The 15,071-nt window shown below is 42.4% G+C and overlaps 1 protein-coding gene across 1 annotated transcript in view; it reads left to right on the top strand.

Moving 5' to 3' along the window:
* Positions 1-2,340: 2,340 nt before the first annotated feature.
* AGK (acylglycerol kinase) overlaps positions 2,341-15,071 on the top strand; it is a 140,943-nt gene continuing 128,212 nt past the window's right edge. The window contains exon 1 of the mRNA XM_011995439.1: positions 2,341-2,350. The gene's annotated coding sequence lies outside the window, so the exon portion shown is untranslated. The remainder of the gene's footprint in view (positions 2,351-15,071) is intronic.

The following is a 15,071-nucleotide window of genomic DNA, read 5'->3' as shown; positions in this document are numbered from 1 at the left end:
GCATTTTAAGAAATAATGGTGGACCAGGCACTGTGGCTCACGCCTGTAATCCCAGCACTTTGAGAGGCCTAGGCGGTAGATCTCCTGGGGTTGGGAGTTGACCAGCCTGGCCAACGTAGTGAAACCCAATCTCTACTAAAAATACAAAATTAGCTGGGCATGGTGGCGCGTGCCTGTAATCCCAGTTACTCGGGAGGCTGAGGCAGGAGAATTGTTTGAATCCTGGAGGCAGAGATTGTGGTGAGCCAAGATCGCGTCATTGCACTCTAGCCTGGGCAACAAGAGAGAAACTCCATCTCAAAAAGAAAAAAAAAAAAGAACGAAAAGAAAAGAAATAGTATTGGAACAACTGAAGAGAGGCATATGGGAAAAAGAACCTCAACCCCTACCTCACACAGTTCACAAATATTAACTTAAAATAGGTAATAGACCTAACCAAAAAATAAACATAAAAATTATAAAACTACTGCAAGAAAACATCAGAGAAGTTGGAATGATCCTGCATTAAGCAAAAAACTCTTAAATGGGCCCTATAAATATGAACTATAAAAGAAAAAAACAATAAATTGTACTTCACCAAAATGTAAAGCTTTTGCTTTTCAAAAAGCACTATTATAAAAATAAAGCACAACATAGACTGGAATAAAATATTTGCAAAATATATCTGAAAAGGATTTGTATCTAAAATACATAAAGAACTTTAAAAATTCAATAAGAAGAAAGATCACATAATTTTTTAAATGGGCAAAACATTTCAACAGATGCTTCATCAGTATCTTCTACAGACGATTAGATATATTAGGATGTCTTCAGTTTTAAAACTAACATACCAAGTGCTGGTGAGGATGTGGAGCCATTGGAACTCTCTAGGAATGTAAAGGAGTGCAACCAGTTTGGAAACTAGTTTGACAGTTTCTTAAGAAGTTAAACACACCATAAAACCCAGCCATCACTTTCCTATGTATTTACCCAAAAGAAATAAAAACATAAACATATATCACACAAAGACTTGTATACAAATGTTGAATGCACCTTTGTTCATAATGGCAAAAAGCCAGAAACACCTAAATGTCTGTCAACAGGTGAATGAATGAAAAAAATTGCAGTAAACCCATGCGATGGGCTACTATTCATCAATAAGAGCAAACTACTAATGCACACAATGGATAAATCGTTTTTTGTTTTTTGTTTTTTTTTTAACTGTTGAGAGAAAAGCCAGAAACAAAAGGCTGCATACTGTACAATTCCAATTATGTAAAACTCTAAAAGATACAAATTAACAAACAGTGGTAGAAAGTAGATTAGTGATTGACTGGTGCTGGGGTGGACTGAGGGAATGTGGGAATTGACTGGAAAAGGGTAAGAGAACACTTGGCTGGCAATGGAAATGTTCTATATCTTCACTGTGGCCAGTATAAGAACATGTGCCTTTATCAAAAGTCATCAATCTGCACACTAAAAATGGGTGCATTTCATTGTATGTAAATGTTACGCCAATAAGATTTATTTTAAAAATTGTAGTGGAAATGCAAGGAGAAGAAAGGTGGTAATTTAGGTATAATTCTATGTGAGAGTGGGCAGATTTTGAGTAGGTTTATATGCTAAGAGGAAAAGACAGTGGAGATGGAGGGAGAAAATACCAGAGGGAGGAAAGGACTGATGAGGCAGATTTCTCAGGGACAGGAAGATGGGGTTGCCATCCCGAGCACGGGTGGATGGATGAGCCGTGGATGGGAGGAGTGAACACAAGCTCCCTGAGTCTGCAGTGGAGGAAAGTGGTTGTACTATTAAGTTTGAACAAAGACAAATGTAATTTTGTTTGTGGGAGGGCAGAAAGTAGAGGAAGTTCATGGTTCATTCAATCATTCAACCTTTATTTATTTTATGCCAAACACTGTATTAATAAAGATATGGATATTCTATAAGAAAGAATAATACTGTCTCTGCTCTCATAGAATTTAGAATACAGTAGATGGGGGGCATTAAACAATTAAAGAACTAAATATATAATTACAGATTATTATGAATGCCATACAGGATAAGGAATCTATTAAAGAGTACAACAGAAGGAATTTAGACAGATGGCTCAGGGAAAGTGTCTTTGGTGAAGCCACCTGTCAGCTGAGAGGAGGAAGATGAGAAGGAGTTAGGTGATAAGTGAATGGAATGACTTCAGTGAAGACCTTAATATTGGACAGATTTGGGTGCATTTTGATACAGAACAATAATTATATGTGAATTTTAAGAGATTAATTTAGGGCCAGGTGTGGTGGCTTATTCCTGTAATCCCAGCACTTTGGGAGGCCGAGGTGGGCGGATCACTTGAAGTCAGAAGTTCAAGACCAGCCTGGTCAACATGGTGAAACCCCATCTCTACTAAATATACAAAAATTATCTGGGCACGGTGGCAGTCGCCTGTAATCCCAGCTACTCAGGAGGCTGAGGCAGGAGAAACGCTTGAACCCGGGAGGCAGAGGTTGCAGTGAGCCGAGATTGTGCCATTGTGCTCTAGCCTAGACAACAAGAGTGAAACTTTGTCTCAAAAAAAAAAAAAAAGAGATTAATTTAAAAAATGAAACCATAGAAAACTCCAAAGAAATATAAGTAAATTTCAATCACTAGATAGATGACTCTCCAAGAATATGCCTGAGATTTAACAATAGAAAATTCAAAATGTTTTTTTCTTTATTTTTATTTCAAAACATATTGTAAACCAAGTGCTTAATATTTGCAACAAATAAGTAAAAGGATTACCATCCTTACTACATAAAGATCATGTGCCAAACTGACAAGAAAATATTAAAACATCAACAGAATCCAGTTAGTAGATCATCCTTCTAAACTGATTGATCCTTTGGTCATTTAGGTAAGTTTATAGAATTTTAAAAATAAAAATAAACATAAAAAGCAAGTTTGGAAAATAGAATAAAAATACAAGTAAAAGACATGTAAATTTCTGTGGAAGAGGAAATAAAAATGGCTGGATAGATGAAAAAATAGCTTTACTCATAATCAAAGAAATTTAAACTGAAACAATGAAATACTGTTTTCCCAGCTATTAAATAAGTAGACATTGGGGAAAACAATACTTATTGATGGCAAGGGTGCTATGAGAGGCACTATCCTATGAAGATAATGGGAACATAAATTGGTTATAAGCTTCTCATTAAAAAATTTGGAAAAATATATCTGGAACCTCAAATATATTTCCTCTGATTCATTAATTCTAGTTTTAAAAACTAACCCTAAGGTTAAAATAAATGACATCAATTATTTAAAATTTTTAAGTTAAAATCTTAATGGCTAATCATTCAACAGTAAAGGAATAGGCTGGATACAATGAACTTGCTCCTGTAATCCCAGCACTTTGGGAGGCTGAGGCGGGCAGATCACTTGAGGTCAGGAGTTCGAGACCAGCCTGGCCAATATGGTGAAACGCTGTCTCTACTAAAAAAAAGACAAAAATTAGCCGGACGTGGTGGCATGCCCCTGTAATCCTAGCTACTGGGGAGGCTGAGGCAGGAGAATTGCCTGAACTGGGAGGTGGAGGTTGCAGCGAGCTGAGATCGTGCCAGGGCCACTGTACTCCAGCCTGGGCAGCAGAGCAAGACTCCAATCCCAAAACAAAAACAAAACAGTGAAGGAATAAACAGTGATATATTCAATATTGAAAATATCATGATGTATGGTCGCTGGAACAATGTGGCCCTAAGGACAAGGGACTTTTACTACCATGCCAACCCAAAAGACATCACATTGGCTAGTCCACTGCATCAGCGCGTCAGAGAAAGGGAAGGGTGCTGTGCACTGCACCTTCTACCAAAAGAAGGCACATGTTTTCGAGGCAACAAGTATAAGATTTGTGTGTGCTCCAGTACCCACTTGAGAGGTGAATGAAAAGCTACCAGGTTTCAGTGAGCTCAGAGCATGAAAAGGCTCCTCTGCTGATCTGGTATGATCTGATTTTGACCTTTAGATCTAATCATGCTTCCAGTGTCTATGGACAGATCAGCATACAGTAAGACCCCATGAAGGATTCAGAGACTTGGCTTTGGTCATGCTTTGCCAGAGCCCCTGTCTGGGGACTTACTGGAGGCCTTATAAATGATTGTAGTTTCTTGAACAATATTGCTTCTAACCAAGGACCCCATGTTAAATAACAGGTTATAGCAAATGAGAATCACTGGTCTTATGTGATACCCAACACCCAGAAGCAGCTGGCCTTATAGAATGGTGGAATGACCTATTATACTTCACTGATGGCCTCAGTTAAATAAAAGCTTTCAATATAAAGTGCTACCTGTAAGATTAAGAATATTCTTTGTACCAGCTCAATATATGATGCAGTTCTTTCATTAGCCAGAGTACATGAGTCAGGGAACTAAGTAGTAGAATTGAAGATGGATCATCTCACAAATACTCAGTGACCTCTGTCCACAATTTTTGTTCCATGTCCCCATTGTATAGAAAATTTAATACCCAATAAAGGAATTCTAGCACTAAGGGATTAATAGTCCTGCTGAATTTGAAGCTTAGACTAGCAGCTGGTCAATACAGGCACACAACAGGGTTTTTAGTCAGTGTGTCCAACACAAGTATTCATTCGTGACTAATGACCCCACTTATCTCTTGTCTGGTTGTCACTGTGGTGACCAGCTTTGCATGTGCTCTGGCTGACTTTAGAGAGGCACTGTCAGATGGAACCCAAGCCTCTTGCCTCCTTCTCCCTGGGCTCCCTTGCTGGCACAGCTGCGAAGCCCTGCTCAGCACCCACACCTGTGCTTCCTGGACGTGTAGGTTGTTAACACACTGTGGGGCAAACCTTTGACCAGTGGGAGGCAAGAGCTGGTGGATAAATCCTTCCACCTACCTCTCATCTATGGGATGGTTCCTGAGACTCAGTTTATATGGATTTTTTGGAGGACTGCCCCTTTGAATGAAGCAATTGGTCACATTTAACAGTGGTCAGCTCAGTACCACATCCTCATTTGGGCTGTCATGCATTTGCACTCCCCTTGCTTCTCATCCTCCTCCTTGGAATTGCATGTCTTCATAAAGTAACAACACATGAGCCCTAACCCACAAACTCTACTTACTGAGGAACCCGGGCTGAGACAGCTAGCAATGTGCAAGGGGCATGGGTGAGCATGCAGACATATGCACACACACATACACACTCCGTATCATACAAATACTATTGAAATGTAAAGGAAGGTTTGTTGAGAAAAACTTATAGTAGCGGCAGCAAAGGGAGGAGGAGGAATAGAGTGCATATGACATGATCCCTTAAATTCTTGTTATTTCATATTGAGATGTTCTTGGATTGGACACAACTGGTCATACTGTGGAACGTCCTCCAGGAATGGAATCCTGTCCCTTCTGCTTTTTCTATTTCTAGGTAAGTTGGGAGGCAGACAGAAACACCTGGTCTACTACGTGATGCTGGGAGCATCCACACCGAGGAAATGACTAGGATCTGGAACTTAGCTAGGGTAGTCTGCACACCAGACCAGAGATGTTGCATTCTTTGTTGACCTGGCTCAGTCCTACCAACTCAGCTTACAGTTAAGCCTGCTAAAGCTGGAAGGGAAGCAAGTCACCAGAGGCCCTAAGCAAAAGATTTTTTCTCATCAGGGACAATTCACCACAGTTTTCAAGGGGAAATAAAGTTGCTGCTGTACAATGAGGGCAGGAAGGTGAATGCATGAAACCCAGAAGAACACCCTGGGCACCTCTTTATATTGCCATATCCAGTGCGAGTGTTAATGAAAGACGACTACATTTCCAACCAGGCAGGCCCAGAACTCAATCCTCCAGGAATGTAGATCAGATCCCCCTTGCCCTCTGCAAAAACAAACCAAAACAAAAAGCCTAGCTCGAGACCGGGTGCGGTGGCTCACACCTGTAATCCCAGCACTTTGGGAGGCCAAGGCAGGGGAATCACTTGAGGGAGGCTGAGGAAGCAGATCACTTGAGGCCAGGAGTTCGAGACTGGTGTGGCCAACATGGTGAAACCCCGTCTCTATTAAACAAACATAACAAACCAACAAAAAAAACCGAAAAGCCTAGCCAGCTGAGGGCTGGCCTGAGGTGAGAAGGTATGAAATGAATGACAGAGGGGCAAGTCAGAATCACAGCCACAGCCCAGCAGCAAGTGGCAGAACCAAGAACTGCAACCTCCACTTGTGTTTCCCTTTTGTAAGGTCACATGCATTTATATGTTTTCATTTGATTTCCTTTGCTTCCCTGTAAGATTTGCCTTTAATGTTCTGCACTTTCAGTCTGATGTATCTGCTGGGTTTGTTTGTTTTGAGACAGAGTCTTGCTCTGTCACCCAGGCTGGAGTGCAGAGGCCTGATCTCAGCTCACTGCAACCTCTGCCTCGCTGGTTCAAGGGATTCTCCTGCCTCAGCCTCCTAAGTATCTGGGATCACAGGCACCTGCCACCACGCCCAACTAATTTTTGTATTTTTTTAGTAGTAATGGGGTTTCACCATGTTTGGCCAGGCTGGTCTCGAACTCCTGACCTTGAGTGATCTGTCCACCTCAGCTTTCCAAAGTGCTGGGATTACAGTCATGAGCCACTGCACCGGGCCTGCTGTTATATTTTGAAAACTGCCTCTTCCCATCTCTCTACTCTCTCATTCTGGAGCTCCTATTAGACATCTATTGGATTTCATTCTGTCTTCCAGCACCTTAACTCTTATTTATAGTTTGCCTCTCTTTTTCGTCTTCTTGCTGTATTTGGTTAATATCCTCACATCTGTCTTCTAGTTCAACAATTTTCTCATCAGCTGTGTTTAACCTCCTGTTTAACTTATCACTGAATTTTTAATTTTAGTAACTATGCATTTTAAAACTTTCTGGGTATTATACTGAATTCTTTTAAAATTTTGCTATTTTGTTTTTCTTTGTGCCTTGTATTCTTCTTAAGATTTAAATTTTTATCTTTAGTAATGATTTTGATCATTTTGAACTACTTTATTTCAAACTATAATTCAATTATTTTAAGTTTGTGGGGTTCTAATTCTCCTTTGGGTTTTTTTTTCCTCACTTACTCAAGGTAAATCATTTTTTTCATGTATTTTGTGATTTTAAAAAATTGTGACATCTTTAGAAAGGTTTTTCAAAAAACAGGAAAATCCTTTTTGGCCTGGTATGGGAGCGTTCCCCCAGAGGCCTTTGTGTTTGCTTCTGTCCGTCACTCAAAGCTATTATCAGTCTGGGACCAATTTTTATATTAACTTTCCCAGTTTTGAGACTTCTGTACCACTGAGATAATGTGTATTCAAATTAGAAAACCCACCCTAGGCACAGATTTGGTGTTATCACTTATTTGGGGACTCTTTTTCCACCTAGAGCTCGGGCTGGGACACACTGCTTCCTTGTCATCTTCCACATTGGTGAGTAGATTTTTTAAAAAATTTTTTTCCCTAGTGATGTAGTCAGAGGTTTTGCTTCCAGCTCCCTGACTTTGGAGGACCCAAGTTCTCATGTCTTGTGCTGAGACACAGCTCCTAGATTGTTGAGCTGGAACCCTCAAGCCAGGCAATCATATCATCAGCTCATGTATTTCCATTTTAGCTTTCAGGTCCCGCTTATTTTCTGGCCCCATGGGATGAAGCTTCCTTTACAGCAAGTTCAGTTATGCGCTATGAATCCTCTTGTTATGTTTTAACCAGAATTTCTAGGTATTGGAAATAGGGAGACTTTGCAGGTCTAGTACCTTGCCAGAACCAAAATTCCAAAAAAGTCTTATAATGATGGTGAGTACCTGTTGTTCTCCAGTGCCCCATTCTTAGAGCAATTCATAGTTAAAAAAAATAAGAAAATTCAGAGTTGTTATTATATGGTAATGTATTAGGATGACAATACCATAATTACTGTTTTGTTTGAAATTTGGTTTCCTAAAAAACAAAAACAAAAACAAAAAACTGCTGGACTCTATGCTCCTGGAAATGAAAAAATGAATTACCAAAGTAAAAAACTTAAAATTCATTCCAGGTAGAAGTTCCCTCTTCTTGTTCCAGGGTACTTAGAATTTGGTTTACTCCTGAAAACTAAAATTTGCAAAACAATGTTGGAGACCTGGCTTGATACAATCAATGTGGGCCCTACGTTTGTTCCTACTCACTGTCATATTAAACAGGCAGCTGGAAAGTGCCGACCAGGGCCTAGCTGGAGTCAGGAGGAATAAGTGGCAAAGGATGACAAGAAGACACATTAACAAGAGAAGTCACATTCAGGAAAAGGCAGGGCCCATATAGGTCATGGGTGACAATGGGCAGCATAGAGGGTTCTCATAAAATCTCATGCAATAATGTGAAAAAGTATTCTCTGTCCTAGGAACCTGTTGGTTTCTTGAAAGGCCTCATTTACATGTTTCCAATCTGGTAGCAGTAGGTTCAGTGGATATTAAAGGTCATAATAAGGAAAGGATTTTAAGCACAAATACCACAAGAACACCATTTCATATTTTTTTCCTTAGGGGAAACAAAGTAGTCTAAAGAAATATCTGTATGCAAAAAATGAGCAAATAAACCAAGATAAGTGTTAAAAGAATTTGTACACAATTGTCCGTGATAAAAGTACTGACCCTAGGGAGCACCTATTCCCACAAGCAGGTTTCGTTGGTGATGCTACATACTAAGGTTACTAATGGTGATAAGAACACTATATCCTTTTTTTTTAAACTTTTAATTCTATTTTAGTGTTAATGAATCTACAGAAAAAGAGCATAGCACAGGTCCAAGGTCCAGGGAAATGACCAGAGGATGATTTTAGGAAAAACCAAAGGTTAAGCATCCTGTTGATGTCAACTTGCTTTCTTCTGTCATTGATTTTCACCCTTAAAACCTTGCCATAGGCCAGTGCGGTGGCTCACACCTGTAATCCCAGCACTTTGGGAGGCCAAGACAGGTGGATCACGAGATCAGGAGTTCGAGACCAGCCTGGCCAATATGGTGAAACCAGTTTCTACTGAAATACAAAAATTAGCTGGACTTGGTGGCCCACACCTGTAGTTCCAGCTGCTCAGGAGGCTGAGGCAGGAGGATCACTTGAACCCGGGAGGTAGAGGTTGTAGTGAGCAGAGATCACGCCACTGCATTCCAGCTTGAGTGACAGAGCAAGACTGTTAAAAACAACAACAACAACAAAAATCACACAAAAAAAACCTTGCCATCATATTTTTTTTTAATCACTGTCCTCATTGTGTTTCCTATCCACCAATATAGCCTACGGCTTGCAGTTTATCAAGTTGGTGCTTATGGCTCCAGGGAACAGAAAACCCTGACTCTAGCCTAAACAATAAGATAATTTATTATTTCACATAATAGGATGTTCCAGAGTTTGGGCAAACTCCAGACACAGTACAACCATTTGGTTCCGCGATGTCATTGAGGACCTGGGCTCTTTATCATTTCCCTGGGACATTGACTGCGAGTTGGCTTTGCCCCAGGGCTGGCTCCCTTCATGGATGAAGAATGACTATTGCAGTTTCAGGCATTACGTACACATAGATGATCCAATAGGAGAAAAGTGCGACCGTCTCTTTCTCTTTTTTTAAAAACAGCTTTATTGAGATATAATTCACATACCATACAATTTTCCCACTTAAACTTTATGTTTCACTGATTTTTAGTAGATTCATAGGGTTGTCCTACAACTACCACCATCAATTTTAGAACATTTTCATCTCTCTAAAAATAAATCCCATACCCATTAGCAATCATTTCCCACTTCTCCCCAAGCTCCCCCCAACTGTAGTCCTAGACAACCTCTAATCCATGTTCCATTTTCATGCATCTGCCACTTCTGGTGGTTTCATGTAAGTGGAGTCATATCCTATGTGGTCTTTTGTGACTGGCCTATTTTGCCTAGCCTAATTTTTTTTTTTTTTTTTTTTTTTTGAGATGGAGTCTCACTCTGTCACCCAGGCTGGAGTGCAGTGGCGTGACCTTGACTTGCTGTAGCTTCCGCCTCCCGGGTTCCAGTGATTCTTCTGCCTCAGCCTCCAGGTGGCTGGGATTACAGGCATGTACCACCGTGCCCAGCTAATTTTTGTATTTTCAGTAGAAATGGGGTTTCGCCATGTTGGCCAGGCTGGCCTCGAACTCCTGGCCTCAGATGATCCTCCCATCTCGGCCTCCCAAAGTGCTGGGGTAACAGGCGTGAGCCACTGCACCTGGCCTGCCTAGCCTAATGTTTTTAACATTGATTGCCATTTCTTTCTTGAATTCTCCCTTTTAAGAGGAAACCTTTCCTAGAGATCTCTCAGCAGACTTCCTTTTAAGACTGTTCTAAATCGAGTGACATGATCTATTCGTAATCTAATCATTGGAGATGGAAGAGGAATGACTGTGATTACCTAAAGTGAGTGTAAACTAACCCTTGGCAAAGGGGATGGGGTTATCTAGTCACCTGCTTTGTAGTTACAGGCAAACAGGGGCTGGGAAGGTGAAGAGTGGATGTCTGAACAAAATTTAGTTCCTGTTAGGAAAGAAGAAAGGGGCAATGGATGTTAGGTAAGGAGATAAAATGTACACTACACTTTAACGATACAACATAACAGTTATGAAAAAGGATAAGAATGGCGAAGGGGGCTCCACTTACCTTTGGTTTATTTATTCCACCAGTCTTCCTTCCTTCCTTTTTGTTTTACACCTGTAAGCTTCAGACTCTAGAGTGGTGGGTTCACCAACCACTCCAAATCCTACCCCTGCAATGGATTTTATTATACCACCAGGTTGAGTGAAGCTGACCAACTTCAGGGGCTTCAGGGAGGAGGCAAAGGCAGGGAGGGGGTAACTGAGAGGTGAGAGCCACACAGTACCCACTTTCTAGGTAATCAATCACCAGCAATTCAGCATGCCATCATTGCTGTTCTAGCCGTATGTAGTTGATGTATGCAAATGAGAGGGAGGTTGCAAATAGAATTTTTTTATACATATATTAAAAAATTATATATCTCTATCTTGTCAATGAGCAAAAAATTGAAATGTGGGACTACCTTAAACCTCGATTCTTTCTCTCTTGTCTTATGTTCTTGAATGCTCTTCCACAGTAGGGGGCAATCTGACTGGAGAGTGAAATACTCTTTCCTGTTGAATGACCATGGCACTCCTGTCTTAGTTTCTTCTCACCCTATTTCTAGGCCAAGGTCATTTCTCTCTAACATCCTTAATAACAGATTCTGAGCCAAGACCAGGCACAGTGGCTCATGCCTGTAATCCCAGCACTTTGGGAGGTTAAGACAGGTGGATCACCTGAGGTCAGGAGCTGGACACCAGGCTGGCCAACATGGTGAAACCCCGTATCTACTAAAAATACAAAAATTAGCTAGGCGTGGTGGTGGGCTCCTGTAATCCCAGCTACTTGGGAGGCTGAGACAGGAAAATTGCTTGAACCCAGGAGGTGGAGGTTGCAGTGAGCTGAGATCACGCCATTGCATTCTGGCCTGGGTGACAGGAGCAAAACTGCATCTCAAAAAACAGACAAACAAAACAAAACAGGTTCTGAGCCAAGAGAATGTTACCTCAGGATTGGTTCTGGACTAATGAGAAGCTACTGGGATGGTCAGCCACCATATTTGGAAAATGCTAGAGATCTTGAGATGTAAGTAAGACTCTTCTATTCTTGGGATCTACTGGGTGTCAGTCAGTACATTTACCCTCAAGGGAACATAAATTCATTTTGTAAGCAACTGGGGCCCATACTTTCAATGTGTCACTTATTTCAATATGCAATAAGTATAGTAGTATATGTGGCAATATGTTAGATGTGAAAAGAGACACAAGTCCCTATCCTTGACAGTGAAAAATGGTCTTCTCTGAAGATCCCAGGTAAGGCTGAAGACCAAGGCAAATTCCAAATAGCTGCTTGGGATGACTTTTCTGCTCCTTGGGAACCTCACTCAGCTGTCAGCGATAGTGAACAGAGCACATGGAAAAGGAAGTACATAAGCCAAACCCTTCTCTCTGGCTGTGTGCATTTGGATCTGTCTTTGGTCCTCTCTGTGGCATGAATGTGCCATTGAGCCTTAGGGACTGTGCCTGAGGCACTGTTCCAGGCATCTAAGAGCCAGAGTGTCAGACCTGAGTCTTCTCTGGCATTGTAAATCCTTAACATGGATCAGCAGAGGAAGCTCTCCGACTCTCTTTGACTGTGAGAGGGAACTTGTGTTAGTCCTTGACTGAGAGTTTTTTTTTTTTGAGAGGTAGTTTTGATCTTGCCCAGGCTGGAGTGCTTTGGCGCGATATCGGCTCACTGCAACCTCTGCCTCCCAGGTTCAAGCGATTCTCCTGTCTTAGCCTCCCACGTAGCTGGGATTACAGACACCTGCCACCACGCTTGGCTAATTTTTGTAATTTTAGTAGAGTCATGGTTTCACCACGTTGGCCAGGCTGGTCTCGAACTCCGACCTCAGGCAATCCACCCGCCTCGGCCTCCCCAAGTGCTGGGATTACAGGCTTGAGCCACCGCGCCCAGCCTAACAGAAGCTCTTGGGGCTGCCTAAGTCAGACTGTCAGGTTTCTGTTGGGCTGCAGGAACCCATTAAGGGCTGGCTAGAGCATGAGCCTGATTATGCTGGAATCTGAATGCATCCTCGTAAAATGGGATTTGGAAGAGAGCAGAATTGGTATAGGTCTCCAACACTCCGACCTACACATCCGCCTGCAGGTGTGTATTCAGATTCCCTCCATCTCCTATATTTCCATCCTTCTTATAAAAATACAAGATGTATAGCAGAAGTAAGTGATGCGGACTAAAAATATTACCATCATTCAAGAAAGGGGCAGGTCAACAAGGATGTGGCTATCAGGAAAGGCTGCGTGAAGGTGAGCTATGCAGGAAGGATGTGATTAGGATGGGCAGAGAGGAGGAATGGGGACACTGGAGGTTTGTGTGGGACTTCATAAATGGTGGACAGAAATAATTTAAATACTGATTCACTAAAAGTATTGAAATATCAACCTGTCACCCAGGTCGAATTCTCCAGGAAGCATATTCTAAGACAGTGTGTACTAATTCGTTTCTTGTGGCTGCTGTAATAAGTTACTACATACTTAGCAGCATAAAATGACAAACTTTTATTATCTTATAATTCTGGAGGTCAGAAGTCTAAAATCGTCCTCAGGGTTGCATTCCTTCTGGCTCTAGGGGAAAATTCACAGGCAGACATACAAGCACGAGCACATTCCATGTGGTCAAACTCACATTCACATGTGATGCAGATGTCCCAGCAATGATGGATCTGGTCTTTAGGGGCCCTGAAGAACGGAAATGAGTACAGAACTGCCTATTCATATAATCCAAAACAAAATAAAATCAGCCCCAAAACAACACCAGCAAAAAGCATACATATGTGTGAAGTTAAAAAAAAATCCTTTCTAGATTGTTCTGATTGGACAATTACAGAAAGTTCATCAAAGCTGACATTTTCTTATTTGGGAAACCACTTTCATGCTGAAGCCCTAAAGCGTATGCTGAGTCTGAACCTTGGAACATCAGCATCAAGTCTCAGATTTTTCTAGCCTGCAGGTGAGCAGTTCAGCAGCTTATTTCCACACACAAACGTGTTAGATAGTTGGAAAAGAAGAACTGAAAATAATGGTCTTCCATACTCTATGACAACATTTTAAAGCTAGAAGGGTTTTTTAAAATGGTAATGTTCTCAGTCCCCTAGTTTACAGGTGGAGACTCAGGAGACAGGGCTAGAAAGTTCTTGCTACTAAATAGTGTGACCCAGTGAGGACTGGTGCACCCTGGCATAAGGAATAGGTTTACTGCACCATAACCTCATTGAATGTTTTCCCCCATAGCCTTTTGTTTTTTGTTCTGAAGCATTCAACTAGGGGGACATAGGTAAGACGCATGTCTCCACGTAGGAAATGCGCAGACTCAAGCGCCATGGGGCAGGAACCATGAAGGGCGTTGTACCTGAGCATACCCCCAGTGCCTGTTGCAGGGCCTAGCACACCTTCAAATGTTGGTTGACAGGACGGGTGCTGTGGCTCATGCGTATAATCCTAGCACTTTGGGAGGCCGAGGCCGGCAGATCACTTGAGGTCAGGAGTTCGAGACCAGCATGGCCAACATGGCGAAACCCCCGTCTCTACTAAAAATACAAAAAAATTTAGCTGGGCTTGTTGACATGCACCTGTAATCCCAGTTACTCGGGAGCCTGAGGCATGAGAATTGCTTGAACCCGGGAAGCAGAGGTTGCAGTGAGCTGAGATTGTGCCACTGCACTAGAGCCTGAGAGACAGAGTGAGACCCTGTCTTAAAAAAAAGTTGGCTGACTGAATGCTGGAAGGAAGAAGGACCTGACTTGGTCCCCACACCAATCTGGGGGGCGAGTACAGAGTGTAAACTGTCTGGAGGTTGGCATTGGCCTAGCTTCTCCGTTGCTCTCTTGTTCTTTAGAATCCAATCAAGCACCTGTGGCCAGAGAGATGTGTAAAATGGAAACCAGTCCCACCAGCCCCTGACTGCACCCCCTCAATGCCTTCTCGCCCTGTTTAATGTCATGTCCAAACTCCTGGCCGCGGTGGCCTGTCTCCACCTCTCCAGCTTCCTCGCTTGGCTTGGCCCTTCTCCTTAGCTCTCTCTGCCTCACCCCCACCGGCCTGCAACTCGCCAGACTGCCCCAGGTTTCTGAGCTTCTGCACAGGCCCTTCCCTCTCCAGGTTCTCTCCCCTGGATCTTTGCTTCAGCTGCTCTTTCTTGACATTCAGGTCTCAGACCAATGGCCCCGTACTCAGAAGGCCTAGCACAGGCCGCCTAATTTCACGCAGTTCTCCCTCAACCCGCGCTGCCTTCCGTCACCCGTTTTATTTTCTTCGTGGCACGGAGCACCATCTCCAACGGCCTTGTTCATTTAGTTAATTTATTTTCCGACTTAGTTCCAGGCGCTAAAGCAGTGTTACCTTGGCAGACTTCCCATCAAATATTATTGCGCAAAGGATGGATGGATGAAAGGAAGAGTGAGCCAATCAACGAGGGAACGCGGGGAAAGGCAGCCTCAGGGCGGCAGGCCCTGGCACCCCCACCGTCCCTGGGCATCCGAG

Source organism: Mandrillus leucophaeus, unplaced genomic scaffold, assembly GCF_000951045.1.
Source record: "Mandrillus leucophaeus isolate KB7577 unplaced genomic scaffold, Mleu.le_1.0 Scaffold49, whole genome shotgun sequence".
Lineage (NCBI taxonomy): Eukaryota > Metazoa > Chordata > Mammalia > Primates > Cercopithecidae > Mandrillus > Mandrillus leucophaeus.
The sequence above is the reverse complement of the archived record's forward strand: the minus strand, read 5'-3'. Positions and strand labels throughout refer to the sequence as shown.